This window comes from Palaemon carinicauda, chromosome 23 (genome assembly GCF_036898095.1).
Source record: "Palaemon carinicauda isolate YSFRI2023 chromosome 23, ASM3689809v2, whole genome shotgun sequence".
NCBI classification, from domain to species: domain Eukaryota; kingdom Metazoa; phylum Arthropoda; class Malacostraca; order Decapoda; family Palaemonidae; genus Palaemon; species Palaemon carinicauda.
Genome location: NC_090747.1, coordinates 12,943,632 through 12,951,335, shown reverse-complemented (window position 1 = coordinate 12,951,335; position 7,704 = coordinate 12,943,632).

Sequence of the window (7,704 nt, the reverse complement as noted above, 5' to 3'; positions counted from 1 at the left end):
TTGCATGTCCATATACTGTACATGAAAAATTACATATAAAGGAGATATATTCATCCTAGAAATTTACATAGCTATTTGAGTGACAGTAGTTTAGATCCATGAGGGGGAGACGGGCTGTGGAGGCCATCTTTATAGTAAGACAGATACAAGAAAAGATACCAGAGGGAAACCAGGAGCTCTGCTCTGAGTTTGTTTAGCTAGAGAAGGCTGATGATAGAATGCCAAGTGAAATTATATTTTGGTGCTTAATGGAGGGGAATGTCCCAGAGAAGTTAGTTAGAATGATATGGTGTAAAAATTAAATCAATAACAGTAATCGGGAAACATAAATCTTGATGTTAGTGTTGGATTACCGATGGGTGGTCTAGAGGTGAACGTGGTCATGTTAAGTAAAGATATCAGAAATGAAGAGTTGTTGTAATTGCTATATGCAGAGGATATGGGGATTACCGCTAAGAATGAGGAAAACTTATTAGCAAGTGACAGTAGACTTTAGAGCCGGGTGGTTTTGGGGGTAAATTGATATAAAACTGAGGTTATGTAGAGCGGTAAATTAAGAAAGGACTGGATAGCCATGCATAAAGTTAGAAGTTTAGGTAATAAAACAAGTGGAACCATTTAGATATTTTCGACCTTCTATAAGTCAGGAGGGATAATGTAAGCTGGGAAGATAAGATTAAGAGAAAATCAGCCTGAGGAAAGTGGAGAGAGGTAGAAAGAGTGGTATGTGATAAGAAAATGCCAATGAAGCTAAAAGTCATGATCTAAATCACAATAATAAGACCAGTGTTGTTGTATGGATACAGAATGTGGGTTCTAGGACGAAAAGTGGAAGCAAAGCTTGAAAGAACAGAGATGTGGTTGTTAATGTGGTTCATGAGAACATAATTGCTTGAATGATTGAAAAATGGTAAGATAAGAAGAATGGCTGGCGTAGTAAATATTGCAGAGGGGATATAGTGCCATAACTGAGATAGTGTGGACGAGTGATGATGATGGATGGTAGGAAAGGGAGTGACGGGGGCTAAGGAGGTTGAACGTTTGTTAGGGGTGGGGGGAGATTAAAAGGGAGGTAGATAACTAGATAGCGAGATAAGTTGAAGGATGATTTTGAAAGAAGAGGTTAAGTGGAAGAGAGAGCTTTTGATAGAAGGCATTGGAGAGTGTGTAGAAGGCAATCGACCCCCTTAACTCATAATCAATCAGAAACAGGCCCCTTAATGTAGGAATTAGGTGGGAGAAAAGAAAATTTTCTTGACTCACAAGGTACATTCTACGTAATATGATTTGGTATTTTATTTTGTTTTATCTTTTCTTATCTATAACTGAAAACATCTAGTGAGCTGTCATTTTACGTGGAATATATACATCCTTATATCTTTTCGTTTTCTCGAACTGATTACATTAAGTTTTTATCTTCTGTTATCTTCGCCCTTTTCCTAATATAGTACATATAACACTGTGATGTTCAGAATCTTCAACTGGTAATACAAAGTGAATTTTTATTCGTCATATGGAGTCTCATATACACCAACGAAAAGCATCATGGGGAGCCGGTCTCTCTGCTTAATAAAACCATTTATTAACTATATCACTGAAAAAGTTTTTGTTTCGTATATTTTGTTGGAATCATAATATATGAATTACACATTCGCTAATGCTTATATGTTGGCTACTGTATATTATAAAATGTTAGCAATTATAGTCTTGCTAAGCTTTGTGGCTGGATTGAGAAAAACTAGAGTAAATTGTTTCTTCAGTAGACGGGCACTCTTCTGATTCTTTAGGGAGATAATGAGTTCTCCTTTGTGGTTTGGTCGGGCTGTGGGCTTCACGTTGGGCTTGGCTGCCATGGTGGAAACTACAGCATAGGAATTGAAGTCTTATGCCAGGATTTTTCAACTTCTTCCCTTCTCTCTTTGGTGTGGGTTCTGTTAGTGTTTGGGAGTTTTGTACAGTGGCTGTTGCTTCATGAAGCAGCTCCCTCAAGCAGACAGTACAGTTGCAATCCAGGGAGTGTTTAGCTTCCCTGGCTGGCTGGGTTGTGGAAAATCTTCCATCACCATGTGTGAAGAGATCTCAAATTCAGGTTTGGAGGAAGATCCATGGTCACAGATGCCCAACACACAGATAACTCTGGAGTAAAAGGGTGGGGTCTTCTCTGTTGCTTGCAAGGTGGCAAATGTGGCTCGACTTCAAGTTCCATTATTCCATGCTTCTTGCAGTGTAGTACTAGAGGCACAAGTTGGTTAGAAGTTTGCAGTCTTTGCAGTTGCATCTGATGTGGCGGGTTGCTAGTTTTGGGTCTCTGACTGGACGTCCTGTAAGGACGTGGTAGTCTACACAGCGATACCATTAACAAATTGAATCCTTGTATAGCTGTTTGCAGTGGCGAAGATGGCTTGGGTACAGGCAATCCTATCCCAAGTCTCCCAGGAAGAAAACCGACATGATTAAAACACTCTACGGCCAGAGCAATGAAAAATTTACATTACTCAGTGGCTAGCGGGAAAATTCGGCTGGATGGGTGGACTCTGTCAGCTGATAGATCAAAAACTGAGTGATAAGCTGAGTTGTTGGAACGAAAGCTGAACTGAAAATGATCTGAACAAAGCTGGCAAGGTCCTTCTATATGGCAGTCCAGGTTTATTGAAAGAGGTGGTGAATTTACATAGGCCAGCCTCAGCCGCCGTGAGCATAGCAAGTAGTGACGTAAGTGGGGCGACGAATTTTCTTTGGCTGAGATGCTCGCCGCGAGAGGTTAAGCCTCAGTCAGACTTTTCATCCACTCATTCAAAGGTAGTGTGTCAACATTTTCTCCACTGACGGTGTTCTGATATGGGTGGATACCGAGAGGATTCCTATCACAGGTGGGTTATTCTTGCAATGATCCGTAATGTCTTGGGTCTGTACATCATGATCCTTAGAATCCATGTTTGGTCGTTGGGTGTTAGTCCTTCAGCAGGAGGGGAGAAGGAATAAATTTCCTGGGTGAGGCTGAAAACGGTTTTTTCCCATTGTATAAGGAAGGCTTCGAGGATTCTTTGCCTTCTGCTGTCATGAGTGCTACCTGTTATCTTGGTACTCTTTACAATATCCTCACATTTTATATTGTTGTGGGTTTGGATGGCATGGGCTTTTCTGGTGCCTTGCAATATGGGACAAGACAGTTGCTCAGTCACACGCATAGTGATCATGCCTGTGTAACATCCAGGGTATCCTGAAAAAGGCCATTGGTAGGAATATACCACGCTGGTCCATATAAGGAGGGCCTGTATCAGTGGGGCTAGATTGTTCTTCATTACCTGAGATTTAATTTTGGCTCTCTGGTAGAATATGATGAGTTTTATAATCATTATTATCTTCCAAAGAGGAGATGTAGGTTTTAATGATGTTCTTTGCAGCTTTTTTTCGTCTTTTTGATGATTACTATGCATACAAGCTTTGTGATAAAGGTTTATTGTTCCGGTAGTATTCTCAGTTCATTGTAAGACTGGTACTAGGTGTCTGTGGCTTGCTTGATTTCCCAATTAATCTACCTGTTCGAATAACAATTATTCACAAGGCCCTGAGTATTATGGTAAAGTTCATCATGTGTACCCCACCAATAGGAGCAGTGTAAGAGGGTCCTGTGGGCATGGGCTCTGATGGTTGAGGTCTTTTACCTTGCTGGGCATTCACGTTCTCCATGGAGGCATAAGCCTAGTTTGGTCAGCTTTGTGTAGATCTTGCTGTTGAATCAAGATGAAGTTGGTGTGACAAGGACGCCAAGGAATAACAGCCATCGTTGTTGCTTTGTGAACTTTTAAACCTGAATTGAGACTTACCCTAAATTTCACCTATCAGACATTAAATTTTGAATTTTCTGCAGTTACTGGCGAGATGCAGTACAGCATAGTAGAAACTCATTTGAGCTATTGAGAAGATATTTCATAAAACCAATGATTCTGAGACAGTGACAATGAAACATACTTAACATAGGGTCTTCTACGAAAATCAATGAACTTCGAGTTGCCAGACTTCTCAGCACAAGACCTCACCTAGAGAAGGACACTCCTTCAGACACAACTGGACTATAAGAAGACGGTGAAGGAGGAACTCTATAAGCGATAGAACTACCTTTACGGAGATGGGAGAAGATCTTCTGAGACCCCCGTCACCTGGATATAGATCCTGGGACCTTCGATGATACACACCTGAATAGCCCCTTGAATAATGGTATCTATAGCGACTTCAACGATAACAACAAGATGAGGTCATTCACCTGGCTATTGGCAAGATGATATACGCTTAAAATATCCGCCATGATCTCCGTGTAATTTCTCTCTCTCTCTCTCCTTCTCTCTCTCTCTCTCTCTCTCTCTCTCTCTCTCTCTCTCTCTCTCTCTCTCTCTCTCTCTCTCTCTCTCTCTCTCTCAATATATTTCCACTTAGTATTGCGGAGTTGCAGATTAATATGGAAGGATTTATCCATTTACACACACACACACACACACACACACACACACATATATATATATATATATATATATATATATATATATATATATATATATATATATATATATATATATATATATATATATATATATATATATATATATATATATTTACTAGTTAACTACAGAGCAAAGGCCTCAGACATGTCCTTCTAATTGCATATGCTTATTGCCTTTCTTTGCCAGTCCACACTGGCAAAATTTCTAAGTTCGTGAATCAATTGTTTTCTTTTCCTTCCCCCTGTTTCTTCTGCAATCTCTCGTACAGTGGTTCCCAAGCTTTCAGATATGGCGACCCATTTTAAAGCAAGCAATCAGGAAGTGACCCTGATCTTTTAAATATATTATATATGCATTAATTATTTTTGTACAAAAAACTGGCATATATTGTGATTATTGAATTATAGATTATTCATTCGTGAAGTAGCATATATTGTGTAAATTCATGATTAATTTAAAATTTATTCATAGAGAATTCCAAAGCTGCTATAAAAATTAATTAACTGCAAATCAATTCAAAATTATTCGAACACACAAATTTCCCCTGTTATGTAAAGTATGTTCATGAAATGACCTCAATGAGACGTCTGGTATTGCAGTTTTTTAGTTAGCAATTTTATCTTGGGCCCCGTTGTAGATATAGCACATCTCAAGTAGTCTTCCACATTTAATTTATTTTGGTACTTATTTTTGAGGGTGAGAAGTTGAGAGAATGCTGCTTCACATAAGTAAGTTGTTGGGAACGGCAATAAATTCCTTATTGCGATTTTTGATATTACTGGGAATTTTGGGAAACTTCTCGCCCAAAGTTCTTGTAGTTGGAGTTCACCAAACCACGGATTAACTTTAAAATTATTTCTTAAATCGATGAACTCATCTCCTGCTGCTTCAAGGACATCAGATACACTAGCATTGATATATATATATATATATATATATATATATATATATATATATATATATATATATATATATATATATATATATATATATATATATATATACATATATATATAAAAAAAGGGTTGATTGTAAGAGAAAAAGATTTGCATATTCATCAGGGAAATAACTTCTTATTTGAACAGTAAGATTTTACAAATGCTCTTGTATCAAGCCATATAACTCATCGGTGTTACTTTCATTTCCCGCTTCTTCAACAAATTGGGCAAGTTTTTGGAACATGTATAGTTTTTTTTGGTTAATTTTGTGATCCAGAGTTCCTATGTCATTTTAAAAGACGATATCTTTCAGACTAAGATATTATCGTACTTTTCTTACCCTGTAATCCTGTAATTATACTATTGAATATCTCAAAAATCTCGACCAGTTATGCCAATTTGCAAAATGTAAATTCATCAGTAAGCAATGATTCATATTCGCTTCCATTTTGAGAGGCGAGAACTATTTGCAGCTCTCCTCTCAATTAAAAAAATCTCTTCAACGACTTTCCTTTCGAGAGCCACCTTACCTCTGTGTGAAACAGTATCTTCATGCTTTTAACCCATATCTTCACATAAAATTTTGAAGAGCCATGTTGAAAATAGCTTTGTTTTAACGAAATTTACTGCTTTAATCACTCGGTTAAGCACTTCTTTGAATGGTTCAGGTAACGTCTTGGTATCTAATACTCGTCGATGAATCATGCAGTGAATCCCAATTACTTCTGTAGTCACTTTTTTAACTAATGATTGAAAGCCAGACTTACTGTCGAGCAATGCAGGTGCCCCGATAGTACGAATTCCGCACAATTTCTCCCATTTGATCGACTGTTCTTCGCTGAAATCATCAATTGAATAGAAAATATTAGCACCAGTAGTTGAAGTGTGCAGAGGCATGCCAAACAAGAAATCTTCGTTTTTTTCTTATATATAATAACAAACAGAATAAGCTTTGAAAATTTTGTCACATCAGTAGTTTCCTCAAGCTATATGCCGAACAGCCCAGTTGGAGTTTCCTTTAATTCTTGAATAATTTGACATAAAATATCCTCGGACATATATGTTATCATTCGTTTTGTCGTACTGTTTGACATAGATAGAGGCGATAATTTAATTACTGTTTCAGGACCGATCATGAGGCGTACAGTATCTTTGGTGCATGGAAAAATAAGATTCTCAGCTTTTGTGTGTGGTTTTTAGCATGCGCTATTCTTAATATAACCGTGTATGAAGCTTCACCGGCGGCTAAATTTTTGTTTTTAAGTAATCCACTGCTATCACGCCGGTGGCTTTTGACACCAGCAACTTTTGTTTGAAAAGGGTCAATACTTTTATCTTTCAAATCAGGGTGTTTAGTTTGAATGTCTTTAAAGTTTAGCTTAATTCATACTCATGAGCAAAAACTTCCGAACCTACTACACACTGTGATATATCCATAAATACAATAACTATGTAAGAGAGTTCCCACTTCAAGAAATCATCGCTGTACTTTCTTTTTCTTACACTTATTTTTAAAGGGTCAAGAATCAACCAGACAACACTAACAATACATCACTTCAAGTACGAGTACAACATTAGGTAAGTGGGAGGAGCGACACCAGTGGCGCAACCAAAACAAATCAGATACAAAATATGTTCAATGTTAGCTCAGACGTTGTGTTGAGTGAATTAGGGAACTGTTACATTTAGTTTCGTAGTATGATGAAAAAAAGGATTAATAAAGGAAACATTTTCTCCCGAATCATGATAGTATGATCCTAAGAACCACTCTAGGTACTCCAAGATTGTTATTATAATGAGTTTTAGGTCTCCATGAAGTCAAAGAATTAAGCGAGTGAAAGAGTGTTGGAGTCTAACCTACACACGAGCCAAGCTATTTAGTTATTTAACCATTGATGTAATGTTCTTCCTGGAACGATTTGATTCCAAAAAGTATTAAATTCAAAATGTTTCAACATTCAGAAAATATAGATGCTATGGTATGTCACCTATTGTGCAAACATGCAGCATATTCTATAAAAGATTTCAGTAGTCTAATATGTCCAAACTGTTGCTGATGTGTTACTACTATTGTGAAGAATTTATATGACAGTCTTGATATGTTTTTCACCATGTTTTATACAACATTCACATTCAGCTTAAAATCAATCGTCGAACCCATGGCATTGGTGTCGCAACCCTAAATTGGGTCGTAACTCACAGATTGATAACCACTGTTTAGTGATTTATTCTGTCATTCTTAATGTCCATCTATTGTCTGCCATTCT